We start from the raw sequence: 6370 nt of genomic DNA, 5'->3' as shown, positions 1-6370 counted from the left end.
TATATATTCACTCAGCCTGAGCTGAATTTGAGACAGAGGCGGTGGATGGAGCTTGTGGCAGATTATGATTTGGAGATAGCCTATCATCCTGGAAAGGCTAACACGGTTGCAGATGCTCTGAGTCGGAAGAGGGTAGCTTCGGCTCAGGAGCAGGAGATGGAGTCTCTGGTAGGGGAGATCAGTGCGTTGAGCTTATGTGCTGTTTCACAGGAACCGTTGGGTTTGGAAGCAGTAGATAGAACAGATCTTCTGAGTAGAGTACGGTTGGCTCAGGAGAAGGATTTGAGGCTGGTGAATGCCTCTAAGGATGTGGATTCAGAGTATCAGGTCTCAGATAATGGTACTATCTTGGTGCACGGTCGGGTTTGTGTGCCCAAGGATGAGGAGTTGAGACAGGAGATTCTGAGAGAGGCTCATGCGAGCAAGTTGTCCATTCATCCAGGAGCGACTAAGATGTACCGTGATCTCAAGAGGTACTATCATTGGGTCGGGATGAAGAAGGATGTAGCTAGTTGGGTTTCGAGGTGTGATGTGTGTCAGCTAGTGAAGGCTGAGCATCAGGTTCCTGGCGGGTTACTGAAGAGTTTACCCATTCCTGAGTGGAAGTGGGATATGATCACCATGGATTTTGTGGTGGGATTGCCAGTGTCACGGACCTTTGATGCTATTTGGGTCATTGTGGACCGGTTGACTAAGTCAGCACATTTTCTGGCCATTAAGAAGACTGATGGAGCAGCGGTCTTGGCTAAGAAGTATGTGAGGGAGATTGTCAGGTTGCATGGGGTGCCAGCGAGCATTGTGTCTGATAGGGATTCTAAGTTCACTTCGGTGTTCTGGAAGGCATTTCAGGCAGAGATGGGCACTAAGGTGCATATGAGTACAGCTTATCATCCCCAGACAGATGGACAGTCTGAGAGGACGATCCAGACGCTGGAGGATTTGCTGAGGATGTGTGTGTTGGATTGGGGTGGCCATTGGGCAGATCACCTGAACCTGGTAGAGTTTGCTTACAACAACAGTTATCAGGCGAGTATTAAGATGGCTCCTTATGAGGCTTTGTATGGGGGACCATGTCGTACACCATTATGCTGGACTCAGGTGGGGGAGAGGAGCATGTTTGGTGCTAGTTTTGTTCAGGAGACCTCAGAGAAGATTCGGGTTCTCAAGCTGAACATGAAGGAGGCTCAGGATAGGCAGAGGAGTTATGCAGATAGGAGGAGGAGAGATCTTGAGTTTCAGGTAGGAGACAGAGTGTACCTCAAGATGGCCATGTTGCGGGGTCCGAACAGGTCATTGTCAGAGACTAAGTTGAGTCCGAGGTATATGGGTCCATTCAGAGTGATTGAGCGGGTTGGACCAGTGGCATATAGATTGGAGTTACCTGAGGTGATGCGTGCATTCCATAAGGTTTTCCATGTGTCTATGTTGCGGAAGTGTCTCCGTGAGGGAGAGGAGGTGTTGGCTAAGATTCCTGAGGATCTTCAGCCTAACATGACTTTGGAGGCGAGACCAGTGAGGGTTCTCGAGAGGAGGATCAAGGAACTTCGGAAGAAGAAGATTCCTTTGATGAGAGTCCTGTGGGACTGTGATGGTGTTGAGGAGCAGACTTGGGAGCCTGAGGCAAAGATGAAGGCAAGGTTCAAGAAGTGGTATGAGAAGCAAGCCGCGACTTGAGCTTGTTTAGCCTGGTCCCATCTGTAATCCGTGGCTGGAGCGGGAATGGAGTATTCCAGCCCATCTCTCTTGTTACTCGGTCGCTTGGGGTGGTTGGTTGTGCGACTCAGTAACAAGATGAGGTGGTGTTTGGGGTACAAAGTTTCCGTGAGGCGGGGTTGTGAAGAGAAGTTTCCAAAAGTGGAAAGTTTCCAAAAATGGAAAGTGCTAAATATGGAAAGTTTTGCGGGAGTCAGAATTTGTCCATTTTAGCGGTGGGAAGCCTTGGAGGGGATTTTGTGCCTTTGTGGCGGACTTTCGAGTCAGAGTGCCTGTGTATGGTGTTCTGGTTAGACATTGTGTGGCCTTTGTGGCGGACTTTCGAGTCAGAGTGCCTGTGTGTGGCGGTCTTGTTAGACATTGTGTGGCCTTTGTGGCGGGCTTTTAGCCAATTGTGTGGCCTTTGTGGCGGGCTTTTAGCCATTTGTTGGCCTTTGTGGCGGGCTGATTAGCCAAAGTGTCTTTGTGACGGTCCTTCGGGACAGATGGTCTTGGTGACGGTCCTCCGGGACAGATGGTCTTTGTGACGGTCCTTCGGGACAGACGGTCTTTGTGACGGTCCTTTGGGGACGAGTGGCCTTGGTGGCGGTCCTTTTTAGGACATTTTGTTTGGCCTTGGTGGCGGTCCTCGTGAGGACATTTTTGTTGGCCTTTGTGGCGGCCCTTGTGGCGTATATATGATCCTTGTGCGGTCATGGGGTATCCCGGTGTGGGAATATGTGGTTGGTAAGACATTGAGATGTTTTACGCGAGCCACGGGAAGGAAACCTGGATAGGGATAGGACTCAGACGTGTTCAGAATTGTTTGCTCGCGACTCTTGGGGGACTTAGGTTCTCCTAGTACTGCCATTTTCAGAGACTTTGTGGCTCGGGAGTATGGTTGGTATATCGACTCCGGATGACGATCCGGGGGCGCGCTGTAGGGTGGCAACCCGAGAGACGAGTTTGGATTTTTCCTTATATCATTTGGCATGCAGACTTAGGTCTGATGAGGAGCCAATAAAAACTCAAGGTTTAGGCCTATGAGTAAAGGGAAGTCCAAAAAGTCAAGAGCAAATGACGCCTGGAGCGTGAGTCTATCGCCTAGAGGTGACCTTCTGTAGATCGGTCGGAGGAGTGCAGGCCGTGGAGACGGTTGCACGGGAGTCCTTGACTGATGGTTGTTCGAGATTCGAGGACGAATCTAGATTGGTGGGGGAGAATTGTAACATCCGCAAACCAAAAATTGGTTTTTGGGGATGGGTGTCGATCGACACCAAGGGGGTGTCGGTCGACACCACTTATTTTTCGGTTCGATCAGAATGAGTTTTTAATCGATTTGGTTCGGTTTGGTTTAAGGAAACCATTGAACCGGGTCTTTAAAGGAAGGAAACGACCTAGGTCGTGTTCCAGAGGTTGTGGTCGCCGTTTTTGTTTGAAAAAGAGGAAAAGAGAGAAAACAAGTGTTCTTGAGATTGTGAGTGAGATTGGGAGATTTCTTGGCTGTTCTTGAGAGATTGGAGGCTGGGAAGGTGCTAGAAGCTTGCTAGGAGTGAGGGATTCGTCCTTATTGGTCAGAAACTTCCTGCAAAGAGGTGAGTGCATGACCATGGCTTATCTAAGCTAAGATCTCTAGATTCTATGTGATTTGGTGCTTATGTGGTTGTTTCTTTGAGTTCTCTATGATATTTCGTTGCTGTCTGGGCTGGGTTTGGCTTCTGGGAGTGCAAGGAGCGGATTGGAGAAGCTTGGAGGCGAGATTCGGAGTTTCTGATCGAGGGAAATCGCTGCTCGGCATCGGTGTCGGTCGACACCAGTTGGGGTGTCGGTCGACACCAACGCGAGGACGGCTCGGGACTTTAGCGAGTGTCGAACGATGCCATGTGGAGGTGTCGGTCGACGCAAACTAGGGTTTTCGGGAGTGTCGGGCAGGGTGTCGGTCGACACCATTTTGGTGTCGGTCGACACCAGATAGTCAGTGTCGATCGACACCATCTGGTGTCGGTCGACACCCCTTGTTCAGTTACGATGGATGTTGCATGCTATGTATATTGCCTGGTTTGTTTTATTGATTGTTGTTTGTGGCATGTAGAGATCTTATTGCTTGTGTGTATAGCCCAGTAGATGGGAGGATTGCCTCACTGAGTGTTTATCAAATACTCATGCATCTCAATTTGTGTTTGTGGTGCAGGTAAAGGCAAAGTGTGATCGTGGAATCAAAGGCAATGAAGAGGAGGATGTTCTAGGGACTTGATTGTATGGTTATCTGGCATTGTTAGGTTGCTAGAATTGAGTCTTAGAGCATTGTTAGGATTGCTGGTTGTTTGATTTATGCTGTTTGGGATTAATGCTGGATATTACTTATTTGGTTATTGGATATTGTTTTATTGGATATTTATTGGTATGTGGTTCCGCTGTTGGATTGTGAATGTGGTTAGGTGGCTAGTGGGTATGGGACCACTAGTTGTAGTTATTTAATTATTATCATTATTTATTATCTAATTATTAAAAAAAAAAGGTCGGTCGTTTCAGTATGTTTAACTTATTAATTGATATATTATGCGAAAAAACTTTAAAAAGCAAAAAAATATAAAAACATGGAATAACGTTATGAACAACAGGAACCAAACCAAGCCAAAATAAATATGATTTTATATGATTTCATTTTATTGAAAATCTATAAACCGTAAACCGTAAAAAACCAAACAGTAACCAAACTAAATTATATAGTTATTGTATATGGTTTTTTTTTGAATAAAATGTAAAATTTATTCGAAAAAACGTTTTTACAACAAGTGCATCATCAGTCTGAACATGTTAGCGTACAAGATCATAAGAAATAACATGTTAGGTACTAGCCAGAGACTTTAGTCCACCATAATCAGCGAGTTGCGAGCCACTTGATCAGACAACTATCGAACTTCTATCCCTCTGCAATTGAACAGAATAGACTCTGTTTTGGACCTCCTGATCCAGCCATCGAACTAGTTGCGCTGGCATAAGCGAAGCTTCACCACTTGTATATGGTTTCAGTTTTTGTAAAACTAAAAGACTGAACTGAAAAAATTGAATTGAAACCAAACCGAAAAACTGTTCACCATACTCATCATTCTCCTTTGTCGGAATATTGTAACAAAAAATCTCTGACATTTTCAATCGTTAGAATCCCCTTTATAATAAAACGGAAGTACACAACATTGTTTTGTAGACTATATAATTTTAATAAGTTGGTTACAAATAGGTTATAGATTAATTGGTTACAAGTTAAATAGATTTTATTACTATAGCACATTGTTTCCAAAAATCTTAAAGAGAATATTCCAAAAAATCATTTGATATCATCTAACTTACCATATTAATTTCCTTTACTAATTATTCATCAAATAAAATTTTTTGATATCTAACTTAACATATTAATTTGTTAATTATCATTATAATTCACCTCTCATTTATATATATATGAGTCTATTTTGTGAAACAAATAAATTATCCTATTATTTATTATAATTAAAAATTAGTTTTATTTCCGGATATACCATAAGTTGAATTTTTTAAAACAAATATAAAATATTCGATCTATAAAATATTCAGGCTTTATAAATAATATTATTCTTTAAAAATAATATCTATTGAATTAAAAATTTTACTGAATAACGAGTCAAAATTTGAATATTTTTAAATTCAATTTCATATTTTTTTGTTAAATTTTATAATTTATATTATATAATAAACTTTAAATAAATTATTTTTAAATATTTTTAAAATATTGAAACTTGATATAAAAGATAGAAACTATAAACACTCTAAATTGATTTGTTATAGCAATGTCAATAATATGTCACTATAATATGAAAGAATTTTAAGAAACCAAGTATACAAAAACAAAAATATAACAATATATTAAATTACTCATAATATAATAATTCGTTTTTTAAAAACCAAAAATTTACAAAATTATGTCTTATAATGACATTCAAGTCATGATGTAGAATATACATTGTTGAAATAACTTCACATAAATAAACTAATACGACATATTAAAATTTTATTTTAAAATATAAAATATATTATAGCACGGATACTTATATAGAATCATTAACAATATAAAACTTACAAAATATGTGTCTTTTTTCAAGCCATCATATTTAGCATATGATTTTGTTGCATAATGTTTTATCCAAAAAAACTTTTAAAAACAATCACATAAATTATATTTTCTATAAAAATTACGATATAAATAAAATGAATTTTAATCCTTGCTCTAGTACGGGTCTTAATCTAGTTTACAATGTATTGTGGTAGCCAAAAAAAAACTTGTGTGACGCAAAATTTTACTAAACCTATTAATGTTCTTTTTATTTTTCAGTGTTCAACATAGATATGAATATGTAAAGTGAACAGTTATTTTGTCATCATATTAAAGAAATAGGAATATAGATTTTTGTAATTTAGTTCAGAACTAATACTTTCACAACGACTTTTGACGCCCTTACATACGTATACTTTTCTACTGTAGCCACAAATGAGTTTTGTTTTTTTTCCGTGGAAAGTTGAGGTCACTGGCAAGGATTTGGAGCCCATCAATATGAAATTGTAATACAAATTTCCTTTTTTGTAAACTTCAGTTTTCCCTATATATATCTATGCTATCTTCAGAAAATTTAATGTAGTTATCTCT

The sequence above is a fragment of the Camelina sativa genome, chromosome 17 (assembly GCF_000633955.1).
Source record: "Camelina sativa cultivar DH55 chromosome 17, Cs, whole genome shotgun sequence".
Classification (NCBI taxonomy): Eukaryota; Viridiplantae; Streptophyta; class Magnoliopsida; order Brassicales; family Brassicaceae; genus Camelina; species Camelina sativa.
This window is presented reverse-complemented; position numbering follows the sequence as displayed.